Source organism: Gorilla gorilla, chromosome 20 (genome assembly GCF_029281585.2).
Source record: "Gorilla gorilla gorilla isolate KB3781 chromosome 20, NHGRI_mGorGor1-v2.1_pri, whole genome shotgun sequence".
Classification (NCBI taxonomy): domain Eukaryota; kingdom Metazoa; phylum Chordata; class Mammalia; order Primates; family Hominidae; genus Gorilla; species Gorilla gorilla.
Window position 1 is genome coordinate 39,272,774 of NC_073244.2, and position 18,550 is coordinate 39,291,323.

Here is an 18,550-nt window from a genome sequence, read left to right on the forward strand (position 1 = left end):
CCTTTAATCCTGACCTGAAGAATAAATCAAACACACCACATCCTAAGGAGAGTGAAGACAGGTGCCACTTCCAAAGACATAAGGGATGCAAGAGCAATGGTCTCCGTTTAACTCACAAGTCTAACCTCTTCAAAAATAAGATAGGCCATAGAAGACAACAGCAAACTACTACACATTTGAGCAAGTAGTACCCCTACTCACAGCTATGCTGGGTGTTTGTTTTTACTAGAACATAGGAATGCATACACATGTGGAATGCAGCTACTGATTTGGCATATGCATTATTTTAATACCCACCACAAAAGTTTCAGAAACAGTTAGCATTCTTATGGATGGACAACAGTAGACATTTACAGGCTGTTAACCCTGCTCTCCATTATAATATAACCAGAAGGGACAGTCCAAAGAACTTCACACTGGTGTACTATGTTGATGACATCATGTTAATCAGACCTATGGACAAGAAGAGCAAATATTCTATATGTTTCATTAAGAAACACACTAGAAGGTGGGAGAGCAACCTGCAAAACCTTAGGGTCCTGCCATTTTGGTGAAGCTGCCTTTTGGGACCAGTAGTCTGAGGTTTTCTCAAACATCACTTAAAAAGTAAAGGACAAGTTATTGCTTAGCGGTAGCACCCTCTACCACTAAGAACAAAGCACATTAATTGGAGGTCTCTACAGGTTTTGGAGTAACACAAACCACGCCTGGCAATACTCTGACCCATTTATTAGGTGACATGGAAACTATTAGTTTTGAGTGGGCCCAGAGCAGTAAAGGCCCTGCAGAAGGTTTAGACTGCAGTGGAAATAGCTCTGCTTGGACTATAACCTGGAAGAATCCATGCGACCAAAGGCATGTGTGTTAGGAAAAGTGTGCAGTAGATGAGTTGCAGTGCAGACCCTTGTAGTTCCAGAAAAAGGCTGTGCCATCCACAGCAAAGAACTATGGGCCACTCAAAGCGAACTCCTGACATCCTGCTGGGCCCTGGCGGAATGAGTGTCTGACCATGGGACATCAAGAGCTTCAGGGAAGAGCTATGTAGATGGACACATGAGGGTGGGCATGGAGTGTGAGGATCTTAGTGTTGTAAGTTAACCCTCACTAGAAAGCATCCACTGTTGTGACAAGGAACCAAGTGGATAGAATGATCCAGCCAGTAGATGTCAGCCAGCCTCTGGCCCTGGCTACTGCTGCTCTTGTGAAGTGGGTTCATGAGTGACACAGTAGTGGAGGCAGAGATGGTGGCAAAGAATGAGGCTAACATGACCCAACATCATGGGGTCCCTCTCCCCAAGGCTGATCCAGCCACAGCTGATTGGTGTCTAACTACAGCCACAGAAGGTGGGTGTCTCACTAACCAGTCACTTGCAGGCAAGTTGATTATATTGAACCTCTTCTACCCTGAAGGGACTGTGAGTCATCTTCACTAGAAATGGCATATATCTATGAATATGGGTTTGTCTTTTCTGTCCACAGGCCCTCAGCCAGTCCTGTAATCCTAGGGCTCCTAGAGTGTCTGTAGATATACTCTATGCATTCTGTGACAGGATTCCACATAGCATCACCTCAGACCAAAGGGTCCACTTTACAGCAAGAAAAACATAGAGGCGGGCACACAGCCATGGCATCCACTGGTCCTACCATGTGCCACACCACACAGGAACTGCTGGGGGATAAGCAATGGGATAGCCTATTGAAGACATAGCTGAAGAACCAGCTTAGAGATGACACTCTGCAAAGAGAGTGGCACCCTTTAAAATGTGGTATACACTTTGAACAAAGGGCCATTATACGATGCTCGGTCCCCAAGAGGCAGAATGCTTGGGTCAGGAGAGTGGAGGCAAGCCACCGAAACCAATGGAAGTGCCAGGCTCACCAAGAGACAGGGAGATTCTGAAAGCTTAATGGAGAAGGTGGATGATGAGTATGAGGCATGGCTTCAGGAGTGGCAACAGTGGAGGGCTATGGTTTGTCCCTATTTCTCTTCTTGTGGGTTTCCCCAGAAATGGTGATCAATCAGAAGCCTGGAGAAGCTGTGTGCCAAGGAGGAGTACTTGAAATATATATATACGCTGGTGATTCTGATTTCCAAGGATAAAGTTAAAATTCCCAAGAACTTTTATAAAAGTAAAAGTTCAGGTTACCTTAAACAGAATAAAAATCTGACTGCCATCAAACTGCTCATTTGCAACATGGTATTCTGGAAATAATAAAACTTTGTCTTCCAACTTTTTATGGAAAAATATTTTTACTGATTGATTGATTGAGACAGGGTCTCCCTCTGTTGCCCAGGCTGCCATGCAGTGGTGCAATCACAGCTCATTACAGCCTTTACCTCTCAGGTTCAAGTGGTCCTCCCACCTCAGCCTCTTGAGTAGCTGGGACCACAGGTGCACAGCACTACACCTGGCTCATTTTTTTTTGTTTTGTAGAGATGAAAATTTTTATGTTGCCCAGGTTTATCTCAAACTTGGATTCAAGCAATCCGTCCTCCTCAGCCTCCCAAAGTACTGAGATTATAGGCATGAGCTACTGTGCCTGGCTGGGAAATTATTTTTAGCCCGGAATTCTATATCCAATATCAAGAATAAGGTTAAAAATAAACACATTAAACTCATAAAAATATCATAAATTCACCTTCTATGGGAAAATAAATTACTGAAGGATGTTCTCTGCCCCTCAAGTTCTGGGGCCTCAGCAAAAGCAGCAGGAAAAGGCTGGCATCATCGGGATACACCTTCCCTCAGGTGTCTGTGGCTCCTACCAGCCCAGGCTGGGGCTTCTGCAGGGCTGTCAGCCACAACCTCTACTGTGGGCCCTCCACGTGACCCCTCCACATAAGCTAGTTTGATTCCATGGGTGAGCATCCCAAGATAACAAAGCATATAGGCATGGCCTTTCACGGTCTGGGCTCAGAGGTCACATAGCATCACGTCTGCTGCACTCTGCTGATCAAGGCAGTCACCAAGACCCAGCCAGGGTCAGGGAGAGAACATGGTGTAGCTGTAAAAGCATGGGGGTTGGCAGACGTTGTTGCAGCCATTTTTAGAAAATATGACCTGCCACGGCAGTGAGCAAGGGCACCAGTGACATCCATGGTCAAATCCGAGTAACTCTCAGTGGTGTGACTGTGAGAAATAATGCAATTGACAAGAATGAGAATTTTTAAAGCTTTGGCCTATATAAAAAATTAAAAAATGAATGAAATATAGAACTAAGATTCCAGGTTATTTCAAAATAATGTGGATGTTAGGAGTAGAGGTGGAAAGGGAGTATAATGTGTGCTAAGTGTCTTGTTCGTTTGAAGTAGTTACAGGTAGAAATTAATTCTGGACTTTAAATTATGACTATATTCACATGGATTAGTAAAATGTTTAAAACTCTTGTATAATACTTTGGCATTAAAAATAATAACTTTAAGGCCAACCATTAGAAGACTAGACATAAGATGTAATTTCTAAAACAGTAAAATAATAAAAGTGACAAAAAACAATAAAACAAGAAGAAGATGTTTTAAGGCCAAAACATGAAATAAGATGGTAGTAATTATGTAAACACATCGTTAGTCACAACTAATGTGAATTTAATCTCCTTTTTAAAGAGAGAAATTTTTAAATTGGAATGTTTTAAATTCAGCTGTATGTTATTTACAAAAAAGCATGCCTAAATTTGGAAAAAAAAAAAAAAAAGAGAGAGAGACGAAAATTTGAAAATAAAAAAATAAATGAAGATATACCGGGGAAATGCTAACTAAAAGAAAGCAGAAATGGTAATAGCAATAGTAGTCAAAATGGAATTCAAAGTGAGAAGCATTAAATGCATTAAATAGGAATGAGACATATTTATATTATAAAAATTACAGTCGCCTCCAAAATATAACAATCATTAACCTTTATGAACAGAGCAATATTATATTGGTATTTATAGAGTTAAAACTCCTGGAAACATAAGAGAAACTGACAAACCACAATCTTGGCGAGAGATTTTAAAACCTCTCCAAGAAATTAAGATACCAACTAGATGAAAAAAAATTAAGCCATAGAGGACATAAATAGTTATTGTACTTTCATATAAATTGCCAGTTTCCAATTTAATTAACTATATAGTTGCATTGCTAATAAGAATTGTTCTCAGTAAAAAGGCTGCACAATGTTTTCAAATACCTGTTGGATATTTTTTTGTTTGTTTATTTACCAAACCAGGGTATTTAGCATATACATTACCTCCTACAGTTATTATTTATTTGTGGTGAGAACATTCAGAATTGTCTCTTCTTGCCTTTTTAGAATATACAACAGAGAAATGTTAACCATAGTCACCCTCCTGTGTAATAGAATGACAGAATTTATTCCTCCTATCTAACTGTAACTTCGTACTCACTGACCAACCTCTCCCTGTTCCCAGTGGAACAACCTTTAACTGCCCTTTTATTAGTCAAAATAAATAAATAAATAAGTTGCCAAAAGTCAAAAATCACACAGGTCACATTCAGTGATCCAATAAAAATAAGTTTCGCAAACACCTTGTTTGGAAATTAAAGCAACTCTAAATACACCTTAGTTTAATGTGAATATCAAAACTGAAATTACATCTCTTGCCTGAGACCTAAAATAGTAAAACACATGGAAGAAGACAGCAGGATGGTGGCTACCATGGCATTGAAGCAATGTGATGTGGGGAGTTGTTGTTCAACAAGGATAAAATCAGGTTTTTTTGTTTTGTTTTGCTTTGTTTTGAGACACAGTCTTGTTCTGTCCCCCAGGCTGGAGTGCAGTGGCACGATCTTGGCTCACTGCAACCTCTGCCTTCCGGGTTCAAGCGATTCTCCTGCCTCAGCTTCCTGAGTAGCTGGGATTACAGGCACATGCCACCATGCCCGGCTACTATTTGTATTTTTAGTAGAGATGGGGTTCTGCCATGTTGGCCAGGCTGGCTCCTGACCTCAGGTGATCCTCCCAACTCGGACTCCCAAAGTGCTGGGATTACAGGTGTGAGCCACCGCACCTGGCCAAGATCAGTTTTAAGATGAGTAAGCTCCAGAGATCTGCTATACAATGCAGCCCCTGTGGTTAAAAATAATTTAAAGGGTAGATTTCATGTTAAGCGTTCTTACCACAAGAGCGGGTGGAAACACAAGGAAACTCTGGGAAGTGATGGAGATGTTTATTACCTTGACTGTGGTGAGGGTAGCATGATATAGACACATGTCCAAACTCACCGAAGTGTATGCATTAATTATGTGCAGTTTTTTGATACACCAATTATACCTCAATAAAGCTGGGACAAAAAATTTGCTTACACTAAAATTACAAAGTAAATAGAAATAAATGTCAGTGAGAGTACTAAAGGTAGTTACTTTTTTTGGTCACTTTTATTCTTTTAGTATTTTAGAAATTACATCTTATGTCTAGTCTTCTAATGGTTGGCCTTAAAGTTATTTCTTTAAATGACGAAGTATATGGATGTCACCAAAGCCATATTTGATGCCAATTTTGGTCACATTTGCATTTATTAGCACACATGAAAGACCAAAAATAGAATAAGAATTCTACTCAAGAAGGTAAATGTAAATACATCTTTAAAAAGTAGAAATTTAATAAAAATACAGCAGAAATCAGAAAATTCTTTTAAATGAATACTAACTCATAACCAAGTGTGTCATCCTGAGAATGCAAGAACATGGCAACATTAGGAAATTTATGCAAAAAAAATACACTATATAGAAAAGGGGATGCCACGTGGTCAGCTCAAGAGGCAGAAACATATTCTGTTCCCCCACTCCCCCCAATATTTTATTATCTAGGAAAAAATTTAAACTTTCTTAACTTGATAAAAGGTAGCTTTCAAAACCTACAATAAACAACATACTTAGAGTGGCAGCATTAGAAATCTATTAAACCCAATATACAGTAACTATCATCTTAACTATCCAGCATTATTCCAGAGGTCCTGGAAAACTCCAGAAAATGAAAACAAGAAATTCTATTAATATTCAAAAGGAAGGCAGGCTGGGCGCGGTGGCTCATGCCTGTAATTCTAGCATTTTGGGAGGCTGAGGCAGGCGGATCACTTGCGGTCAGGAGTTTGAGACCAGCCTGGCCAACATGGTGAAACCTCATTTCTACTAAAAAAAAAATACAAAAAAATTTAGCCGGGCATGGTGGCACACACCTGTAATCCCAGCTACTCAGGAGGCTGAGGCAGGAGAATTGCTTGAACCCGAGAGGTGGAGGTTGCAGTGAGCCAAGATTGCCCCACTGCACTCCAGCCTGGGTGACAGAGCGAGACGCTGTCTCAAAAAAAAAAAAAAAAAAAAGAAAAAAAATGTATTCAATAGGAAGAGATAAAACCTAATCTATTGATTATAAACATGATTGTTTATACAAAAAATAATCAGCTAAAAATTGTTAGAATCTATGAGTTTAGTAAGGTGGCCAAATAAAACAACATTCTCCAACCAATAGGTTTCCTGTACACCAGTAGTAATCAATTAGAAAAAGCTGAATTTCAGTATTTATAGTTTTCTAGGAATTAGTCTATTTCTTCTAAGTTGTAGACGTTATGAATATAGCATCATCCTTTTCATGACTGAAGGATCTGTAGAGATATTTCCTGCTTTATCTGGACATTGGTGATCTGTGTCTTTTTTTCTATCGTGTCAGCCTTGAAAAAGATAAAAAGAAATTGACCAGGAGATTTGTCAATTTTACTGATTTTTTTAAAAAAGAACTGCCTTTTAAATTTTATTGATGTTCTCTCATCGTTCACCTGTTTTCAATTTTATAATTGAAAACATCTTTAAAAAGCAGAAATGTATGGTATCTTTCTCATTTCTTTCTGCTTGCTTTGAGTTTACGTTGTTCTTTTTCTAGGTTTTTCGTGGAAAGCCTCTGAAACATCTACCTGGAGCTCTCTGTGTAGTTGTATGTATACCTCCCCAGGTGTGCCTCTCTGGGAGGACAGGTCTGCCTTGAGCTATAAACATGGCATTTGTCGGCCAGGCGCAGTGGCTCAAGCCTGTAATCCCAGCACTTTGGGAGGCCAAGGTGGGTGGATCACAAGGTCAGCAGTTCGAGACCAGCCTGACCAACATGGTGAAACCCCGTCTCTACTAAAAATACAAAAAAATTAGCTGGGCGTGGTGGTGGGCACCTGTAGTCCCAGCTACTTGGGAGGCTGAGGCAGGAAGAATGGCGTGAACCCCGGAGATGGAGCTTGCAGTGAGCTGAGATTGCACCACTGCACTCCAGCCTGGGCAACAGAGCGAGACTCCGTCTCAGAAAAAAAAAACAAAAACAAAAACAAAAAAACAACCCCGGCATTTGTCAGCATGCATGCTGTTGAAAGCTGTGGGATCAGGTGAGGTGATAAGGTGCAATTGTGTAGGCAGGGCCCAGGACAAAGCTGCAGTGTTTTAAGGTCTGGAGAAGAAAATCCAGCAAAGGGGACTGAGGGATGGCAGGAGCGAGGAGGAAGAGAATCAGTCAGAAATAATGTCACTTTGGGAGGCAAGGCGGGCAGATCACCTGAAGTCAGGAGTTTGAGACCAGCCTCGCCAACATGATGAAACCCCATCTCTACTAAAAATACAAAAATTAGCCAGGTGTGGTGGCAGGTGCCTATAATCCCAGCTACTCGTGAGGCTGAGGTGGGAGAATCACTTGAACCTGGGAGGCGGAGGTTGCAGCGAGCCAAGTTTGCACCATTGCACTCCAGCCTGGGCGACAGAGTGAGACTCCATCTCAAAAAAAGAGAGAAAAAAAAAGGTCAAAAGAGCAGCACTTTTCAGAAGGAAAACATGGACAACTGTGCCATGCTGATGAGAGATCAAACAAGATGAAGTCCTAAATGGTTCACTGGAAGCAGCAACGTGGAAGCCCCTGGTGACTTTGACATGAGCAGTTTCACTGGAGTGTGGCAGACAGAATCTGACTGAGGAGCTGGGGGTCAGGGTGGGAGGTGGTGCTCAGCAGGGAAGGGTGTCACATTTGTTAATGAAGATGTTCTCTCCTTTGAATGAGATGATGCATTTAGTGTGTAACAGTGTCCGGCTCACAGTCGGGCCTTGCTAACACTTTGCTTTCACTCACTTCCTTATCTTTCATTCATTGACCAGAAAGGTTAATGGTGGCTGTTCCTCTTTTGAAAAGCGGATTGGGAACACCAGCAGAGCTATTTTGACACTGGGATTTCTGTTAGAAAAGTAGATGTGACTTATTCCCTTTGGGTGGAACTCCTTTTCTAGAAAGGGAGGCAACACACATGTTGGGTAAATCTCAGTTACTAGAGTCAGGCTGTCATAAGTTAAATCTCAGTTCCGCCCCCTGAGACTTGTAGCTATGGGGATTTTACATGAACTCCCGAGTCTCAGTTTTCTCACCATCAACCATTCATCAGAATAGTGCCTACCTCACCAATGCACACCTTAAGCACCTGGCGCCTCTGTTAGCTACCATTTAAGTTGAGAATTTCCCTGTGAGGTTTTTTCAGAGGAGGTTCCTTCTACAATAAACCACCAAGTACTTGGTCCCCTTTTGCAGAAATCCATCCACACCATGTGTAAACACAGGGGCTGGGAACTTGCATGGTAAACCAGGTCAGCCAAACATGGATTAACAATGCCAGGCCCATTTCACCGCAAAGTATCAGCGACTCTTCAATCGGCAGGTCCCCAGCTGCCTTGCAGCACAGCCAGGGCCTAGCATAGCGCTGCCTCCTTCCCTTTCACTTGTCCTCAGGAATCCCCAGAGATCCAGGGTGAGGCTCCCTTAGTCTAATGAGAAGGAGGCATTCTGACTTTTTAGGTTATTTTCTCTTCCCAGCCCCTGGCAGATGGAAAAACAAAACAAAACAAACAAACAAACAAACAAAAACCCGCCACAATAATTGCTGCTTGCATGAATGACCTCAATAGGGGAAGAGTGCTGAGCACCTAAGTCCTTGCACTGCTGCCAGGCCCGGCGTCATCGTGATTAACACAGCAATCACCAGCCATGGAGCCGGGCCGCTCTGCCTACCAGACACCCTGACTGGGTGACTTATGGCTTTATATTTTTAAATTGGCCTCTCTAGCACTGTCTGATAAATCAACACACAAGTCATTAAATGGTTCATTATCCCAGTAATATGATTCATTCTTTGTGCCAAGAAATGCAGGAGATGTCAGGAAACTTAAAAATATCTCATTTGAAGCCATGAGTGCCCATCCACATAACAGATTAACTGGATGAGAGAGAGTGGTTGGACATGGAGGTCAAAGAGAAGACTCAGCAGGTAGTGGTCTTCCCTGCAGCCGTCCTTTACCTCCTGCTGAAAAATGTAAGTCACACTCTCACTAGGCAGGCTCTGTGCTGGCCACACCTTCTCCCTCATAGGCTCAGAAGGTGGTCATGCTGGCTGCAGGCACCTGCTAGAGAATTCACAGCCGAAGGCACTCAGCTAGGGTCATTTCTATAGGAAGAACACCAAGTCCAGAAGATGACGGGGCCATGTGCTATGGAAGAAAGAGCACTCGATCCCAGTTCTGCCACCAGGTCTGAAACTCTGGGTACATTGCCTGAAATGAAATCACAATACTTTGTTGTCATCATCTGTCAAACAAGAAAGTCATTCTCCACATTTTTCAAGTTCTTTCTAGCTCTAAGATTCTATGACTAGTGTGTTGGAAGAGAAGAGAGGAAGGCAGAGTTGAGAGCTTGGTCAGAGCTGAGTTCCAATGTATCTGATATGTGGATTATATAGGAGACTCTTCCACCAAATCTACATACGCTATTTTGCATGAAGGTTGCTAATTTATGTTGATTGTGTCAGTGATGGCTCCTTTAGTAGAAAGAAGAAAAAAATCTAAATGAAACTGGCTTAAGCACTAAGGACATTTATTTGCTTGTGTATTCTGCAACCTCTGAATGTCTGCTTTGGTCTCCATTACAACACCTGGGACTAGAACAAAGTCCCTAGACTCATGGAACTTAATTCTAGTTGGGGAAATAGATAATAAACAAAACATATGTAACTATATTATCTAATGTCAGGTAATGACAAATGCAATGAAGACAAACAAACAGGACAGGTGAATAGAGAGATCCTTTTTTACACAGGATGGTGATGGAAGGTCTCTTTAAGGCAATTAATAGCTGATACAATGTTGGTAAATAAAGGTATGACAAGAAGACTATGAGACCTTCAGAGAAGATTCCTGCCAGGAAGCATGACTACCAAGAGCACAGATATGTGGTTAAGCATACCAGGGGAACCCAGTGAACTAGATTTCTGTGGAGGATGGAAGGAACCAGCATGGTCTGCCCTGTTGGGGAGCTCAGAATGGAGCTGACAGTGTTGGCTGAGAAGTTTGGAAGGGTTCCTATGACAGGGCCACATGTTGCTGTAACCAAGAGCTCAGCATCTGCCAAGGACTCAAGTGAATCTTCAGGCAGATTTCTACAGCCCCCACTTGCTCAGCTCCCTCTTCTCCAGTGGCCTCCCTCACAAACTCCAACAGTCCACAACCCTGATCTCTAAATACTTGGCTGAGTGAGATCAATGCTTTTGTTGAGTTTCTACCTCTCTGCATTTCAGGAAAAAAAACCCCAAAAAACAAACCAAAAAAACGGCCCAAGAAAGAAAGCTGGGACCCCCTTTTTAGAGGCACGTGAACCAGAACAACTCCATCTTGAATAGGAGCTGGGTAAAATAAGGCTGAAACCTACTGGGCTTCATTCCCAGATGGTTACGGCATTGTAAGTCACAGGATGAGATAAGAGGTCGGCACAAGATATAGGTAATAAAGACCTTGCTGATAAAACAGGTTGCAGTAAGGAAGCCGGCTAAATCCTACCAAAACCAAGATGGCCACAAGAGTGACTCTGGCCATCCTCACTGCTACACTCCCACCAGCACCATGACAGTTTACAAATACCATGGCAACGTTGGGAAGTTACCTTATATGGTCTAAAAAGGGGATGCAGGAATAATCCACCCCTTCTTTAGCATATCATCAAGAAATAACCATAAACATGGGCAACCAGCAGCCCTCAGGGCTGCTCTGTCTATGGAGTAGCCATTCTTTTATTGCTTTACTTTCTTAATAAACTTGCTTTCACTTTGCACTGCAGACTCACCCTAAATTCTTTCTTGCGTAAGATCCAAGAACCCTCTCTTGGGGTCTGGATTGGGACCCGTTTCCTGTAACATATTTCTCCGTCCTGCAACATATTTCTGGCCACCATGAACGTATGATACTGAGAAAACCCCCCCAACTTGGAGGATATGGACTGCGGCACTGATTGGATGACTTCGGGTAAGTGGGTGGGGCACCCAAGTAAAGAATGGGATTGGGTTAGAGGCCCAACTTAGGGGAGTTAGTCTCTCCTAAGACAGAGTGGGTTAGAAGCCCCTGTTAATAAAAGGCAGAATGCTTGATGGACCTTGGGTTAGAGGCCCAACTTAGGAGGGTTAGAGTCCCTTCTAAGATGTATGGGGTTAGAGGCCCCTCTCAGTAAAGTCCCTCTTGGCTAAAACCAGGTTTGGCACCGCAGGCTATGCTCTTTGTATTAATCTGCCTCGTACTGTTTGCTGATGGCTGTGTGTGGGTGACAGGGTTAGGCATGTACAGGATTGTGGGACATGGGGAGCTTTTTCCTCCCTAAAAGGGGAAACTTGAGCACTAATAGGATTGCTGGAAAAGATCCACTGGCTACTGACAAGCAGCCGCCTGAACTTTTCAGTGTCGCTGCAATGGGTGGGTCTTTCTCTGGCCTCCCCGAGCATTTCTCGCCTTCCCCACCCTGCCACAGGCAATGCTTTTCTCTCTCTCCTTTCCCTTTCCTATCTGTTCTGTTACTCAGGGCGACCATCTTGCCCAGAGACCACGTGTTGAAACTCCAATTTGGAGGCTGGATTAAAGGTGACGGGGTCCACCCATCTGGGGGCAAATTTAAGCCCTGCCAGTTTGACATTGCGTGCTAAGCAGAGTGGCTAATGTCTATGTTTTATCACATGTATTTTGCTCTGGCCAGAACGAAAAAAATAATTTTCCTTTATGATGCAGGTTGGCCCCCAGGGCGATGGTGCCGCAAGGTGGATTACTAGGGGCACTCAGGGAAAGGGAACCCAGAAGCCTGGCACGCCAGCAAAAGGGCAAGAATTTCTTACCAGTCAGACTTCTGGCTTCTCTCTGTGCAAACAGTTGAATGTATGGAAAAAAATCAAAATCAGTATTTATCTCCTCTGTAAAGTTTTGATTAATGGGAAAAAGAATTCTAAGGCTAGTAGTCTTAACCTAGTGTGTTTGGTGCTATGAATTTGTTTTTCTGTGTCAAAGGGTACTTCAGGATAAAACACAGGCTTAGAACACCTGTAAGTCCGCTTTTCAAGATGACCCAGCAGCTGGTCATAACAAACTTGGCTGCAGGTCCCTGAAACAAACAGACAAAAAAATTGGATGAAGTCTCCACCTTGTTTCATGTCCTTGGGAGCTTGACGTTTCAATCACGTGGTGATACCTTTTCTTGGTCTCTTCCTTGTCCCTTCCAGGGACAGGAATTTTAGGGTTCATGTAATAGCTCTAAAAAATCATACTGAATAAAATCATATTAAATAAGTCTTTGCAAACTCAAAATTAACTACTCTAGACTCCTTCTGGGAAAGAAAATGGAGACTTCCCCTTGCTGTAGCTCAGTAGCTAGGGTTTTGCACTTTTGCAGTGGTGGTCCAGGTTCAATTTTTCATGTAGGAAGTTATTTCTGGTTTAGTATCTGTGTGACCTTGTCTATTCTCTTGTGCTTCGCAGACTGTCTTAAATTTTCCTTTCTCTAAGGACGTGGGAGGTTACCTGTGGTAAAGTTCAAAAGCTGGAAATATCAGCTATTTGGCATTAGAAATTTTAAAAGGACATTATTAAAGAGTGCTACGGTTAAAATCAATTTAATTAAAAGCAGATAGATTCCTCTCAAAATCAAAGGCTATTTTGTTAAGCATTGTTATCGACAGTTTTGAGTTTTGGGGGTATCAGAAATTACTTTACATTATGAGAGAGCTTTGGTGTGTAATAACTAGGTAGGAAATATACTTTAAGGGATGGCTAATAGTAGTTATGGAAGGATACTTGACTCTTTGCACACTTGGATCAGAGAAGCATGCTCTTGGCCACCTGAAAGATAAGTAAACATCCCCACCCCACACTGGGGGACGAGACTCCCATGAGGGATAGTCTGATTACAAAATGGGCTGATTGGCTTTGGGTTGCCTTGCAATGAAATGCAGGAGAGAAGCACTGCATTGTCTTCTCCCGAAATATTTCCCTCCTTTTGGGGATCCAGGAACCGGTATAAAATGGCACTCTTAATTTGGGGGATCTGTCTTTGCCTTCAGCTGCTTATTTGGCCCTAGAAATGCATGCTTTCCTGGCCCTGTTCCTCCAAGGGCTCCACCCTGAAGCCAGTAATCCAGTTAAGAAAGGTGGTTCACACCTGTAATCCTAGTACTTTGGGAGGCCCAGGCAGGTTGATCACGAGGTCAGGAGTTCGAGATCAGACTGGCCAACATGGTTAAACCTGTCTCTACTAAAAATACAAAAATTAGCCGGGCATGGTGGTGGGCGTCTGTAATCCCAGCTACTCAGGAGGCTGAGGCAGGAGAATCACTTGAACCTGGGAGGCGGAGGTTGCCGTGTGATGAGATTGCCCCATTGCACCACAGCCTGGGCAATAGCGTGAGACTCCATCTCAAAAAAAGAAGGAAGGAAGGAAGGAAGGAAAGAAGGAAGGATGGAAGGGAGAAAATGGCAAATGAAAAATCTTACAAGTGCTGAATCTTCTGTCTGTGGATTTATATATGTTGCATGTTTATAGATAAAAGAGCTCTAATTAACTGGCTTAGAAAAATAGGCACTTAAATATTTTGTCAGAAAAACAGGAACTTTAATGCCTTTTTGTTCATGTGACTTTAGTAATCTTTTGGAAATAATGACAGTTTTAAAAATTATTAGTAAAATAAAATGTCTTTAAAAACGTAGACATTCGGTCTAAATTAACGTCAAATATCAGATTTGCTAAATGCTTTAAGGTCAAATTGTTTTTCTGACTTTTGAAAATTGTTCAATTTGGCTGGGCCTAGTGGCTCACGCCTGTAATCCCAGCACTTTGGGAGGCTGAGGCAGGTGGATCATCTGAGGTCAGAAGTTCGAGACCAGCCTGACCAACATGGTGAAACCCTGTCTCTACTAAGAATACAAAAATTAGCTGGGCCTGGTGGCAGGTGCCTGTAATCTCAGCTACTTGGGAGGCTGAGGCAGGAGAATCGCTTGAACCCGGGAGGTGGAGGTTGTGGTGAGTGGAGATTGCACCACTGCATTTCAGCCTGGGTGACAGAGCAAGGTTCCAACTCAAAAAAAATATAAATAAATAAAACAAAAAAGAAAAATGTTCAATTTACCTACTTTAAAGTCATTAGCTTCTAGATAAGGGCTGGGACATGTGGAATTAGCCATACTCCCCAGCTATACAAAGAAGATTATAAAGAAAGAGATTTTATATAAGAAGGGATCTCATATGGTAAATTCTTGTCCTAAAGTAAAATAACTGGTTGTTTAAAAGGAGGGATGTTTAAGGCAAGTCAGAAAGTCCAATGACTCAGATGGTCTGTGTAAGTCGTGAAAGGAACTGTGAAAGGGAATTTATGCAAGAAATGTACAATTCAAAGGTTCTTAGGCCTCCTAAATGCTTCATAAAATGCCACTATGACTCTTAGTTAAGTAAGAGTAAGGCCTGGGGACATTTGGAATTAGCCACACTCCCTAGCTGTGCTAGAGAGTCAGCTCTTATCTGCACTTTTGCCTGGTGTGTCCTAGGCAGGCTACACACTAGTACACAATTAAAATCTCGAATTTACCAAGGTTTTCACCAAAAAAAAAAAGTTGCTAAGAGTTAACATTATAACATGTAATTAAGACTGCTGAAGAAACAGTTTTACATGCAAGGTGTGTAAGAAAAGCAAAATGTGTTTTTGGTTAAAAAAAAAAAAAAAGATTATAAGAAGTCATGGGAATGTGGTTTTTTTTTCTGCCTAAAGTGTTAAAGGATTGTTTTAAGTAAGAAAAAAAAAATTTTTAAACTAGTTGTGGAAGGTTTATAAAAATTAATTGTAAGAGATTCTGTGTTTGAACATATTGGCTAAAGTTAAAGGAATATTATTCACTAAACATTGGAATAAAAGCACAATGGGTTTTTCTGCTCTTTCACAAAAAATTTAAAGAGTTATAAAAGGTTTATAAGAATCTTTCCTTATGGTTAAACATTAAAATTGGGTAAATATGTCTATAAGGTTTTATATAAAAATTGGATTTAACATTAATAGTACATTAAAATAAAGGTAAAATTTGGCTTAATTGATATAAAATTCATACAGGAAGCATTATCAAATGTAAAATGGTGTTTTGCTTTCTTTAGATATTTGCATAAATGTGTTATTGGTATATGTTCCCAAGTTATGGAAAACTTCTATAATTCTAATATAACTTAGTGTATGTTATTAATAATTATAATTGTTATGTAAAATTCTGTGTACCACATAGGTAACCAAATTTCCTTATCAATTATGGCTTTAATGGTGGCTGTCCTCAAACTTTTTATCATCCACAGGCAATTGCTGTCTTGTTTTAATCCCCTTTAAAAGATGGTTTGTAATCAACTATAAAACCCTAGCAGGTATTATTAAATACAGGTTTTTCTAATAACTTTGGAAATTGTAACATTAAAATAAAGAAAACAACATTCAAAACTCTCATAAAAAGCTAAAATGTTTACAAATATCAAATACAACAGAAATTAACAGAACCAATAGGAAACTGAAGTAATCTTTTCAACTTTGCTTAAAACACTGCTAATGTTTTGTTTTGTTTTTCAGAGTCAAAAAAAAAACTTTTTAAAGCTATTTACAGCTTATAACAACTGAGTAAAGTATACTGCTGTGAAAAAAAATGGAAACATATTTCTCTCTACCTAATTTCTCCAAAATTTAGGAACTAGTTGTAAGTATGCTTAACTTGTGGCAATATAATTATTTGTATAAGTGCAATAAAAATCTGTTTTCTTTTGTAACGAGACACAATTGAAGAAACTGGTCATTTTACCAAGGCTTTAACTGGAATGGTGTGTTTTCCCTTAAGAAATTAAACTTAACTTGTAGAGCCAATAAAAGCCTCGTGGGAAACTGGCCTCATACCTTGCCTACAACAGTGCCTGTACAGGGTTTCTGACCTGTGGTAAGTAAAGAATGCCACTTTCTAACAGGTCCAGAAGCCACAAGTTATCTTGGGACCTCAAGAGGAAAGAAATTTACCAAACTCATAGGTATTTGAGGGTACAAATCCATGGCTAAGCTTGGCCTTAAAAGCCTTATCTAAAATTCCTTCTATGGAACAGAATTCCATCAAAGCCAATTTAAAAAGAACCTATGTGAAAAATAATTATTCTTGCTGCACTTTATACAAATAATCAGGCCAAGTATAATAAAGCAAATTGGTCTTACCATAATTTGTATTTAGCAAAAATGGGAAACTGGAGAAAGAAATATTTTGTTTCAAAAACTATGGTATACTTGTTATTAAATTCTAGTCTCATCAGTCGTTTTTAAGTTTGTTTCTGCAATAAGCTGGCTAACTCTGCTTCTTCCGGTGAACCAACCAGTGATGTCTGACTGTTGCTCAGAAGAAACAAGAGGGATGGGCAATGTAAAAATCTGGATTAGTATTCTAATTCTGGGCACATTACAATCAGCTAGCAACCCCATACCAGCTTAGTTCCAACAGTTGCCCAATTCATGAAAAGCCTTCTAATTTAGTTTACTTGGAATAACTTTACTTATTTTGCTTCACTCTTGTGGAATATATTGCTGTTATACTCTGTGTAGGAATATAAAAAAAGCTTACTAAATGTTTTCTTAAACACTTATTAATCTTCCAGATATCACCTCTTGTCAAAACTCAAGAGTCATAAAAGGCCCTCACCATACTGATGTTTTCTAACTGAGCTCCTCTCTACCCTGAACACAATAGACCATAACAGGCAGAAATATCATCACCCCTATTCAGCCTGAAGAAGTTACAGAAAATGAATCTTCATACCTCTGCGACCCTTAGGATTAAGGGTTCTCTTATAAAAGGGAAGGGGAAAATGTCAGAGGTTTGTGAACCAGAACAACTCCATCTTGAATAGGAGCTGGGTAAAATGAGACTGAAACCTACTGGGCTGCATTCCCAGATGGTTAAGGCATTCTAAGTCACAGGATGAGATAGGAGGTCAGCACAAAGTACAGGTCATAAAGACCGTGCCTATAAAACAGATTGCAGTAAAGAAGCCGGCTAAATCCTACCAAAACCAAGATGGCCACAAGAGTGACCTCTGGTCGTCCTCACTACTACACTCCCATCAGCGCTAAGACAGCTTACAAATGCCATGGCAACATCAGGAAGTTACCCTATGTGGTCTAAAAAGGGAAGGCATGAATGATCCACCCCTTATTTAGCATACCATCAAGAAATAACCATAAAAATGGGCAGCTAGCAGCCCTCAGGGCTGCTCTATGTACTTGTAAACCCATTCTTTTATTCCTTCACTTTCTTAATAAAGCTGCTTTCACTCTGCACTGTGGACTTGCCCTAAATTCTTTCTTGTGCGAGATCCAAGAACCCTCTCTTGGGGTCTGGATTGGGAGTCCTTTCCTGTATATCTCTGTTCTGTAACACCTTGAGGCTCATTTTGTGTGTTTCCTTTCTCTCAACAATCACAGTTCTGCACTGTGTAATGTTCAGTGTCTGAAAACACCTGCTTCATGTTTGTCTAATTTAGTAGTAGTTTTCTGTGGGAATGAAAGTCCAGTACTAGTTACACTGTCATGGCCAAAACTGAGGGCCTTTTGGGTGTCTTCTAATACCCTTGATTCTTATTGGCAGCTGCCTACTCTGAGTAAATGCCCAACAAAATACGAAACGGCTCAGCTTCATGTCTTCCAACCAACCTCAGAAAAAAGATAAAGTCTGATTTAAATTTCATATCAAAAGCAATATTTCAAGTATTTAAAGCTACAATAAATATACAACCATACGGAAATCTGTAACCAAATATAAAACCCTCTAAACTAAAACATTTAACACAGCAAAGACCACCAATGTAACACTGGGTTAATTCATTTTTGTGTAAAACTTGTAATAAAGTGTACCACCACATTTATGTTTAATTTAAGAGCCTCTTTACTCCAGAAGTATAAGGGGCCCAAACCAGAAAACCTATTGATATAATTTACCACATTAACAAACCAGGAAATTATATGGTTATTTCAGTAGGAAAAGAAACAGTATTCAATAAAATTCAATCTATACACATAATAAAACATATATTAACAATAAGAACAGTAAAAATGGAAAGCTTAATGAAAGATATTTAATTTAAAAGCCACAGAAAACATCATATGTAACAGTGAAATTTAAAAATCATTCTCATTAAAGTCATGCTCAACACTAAGGTGTCAAGTGTCTCTGCTTGTATTCAACATG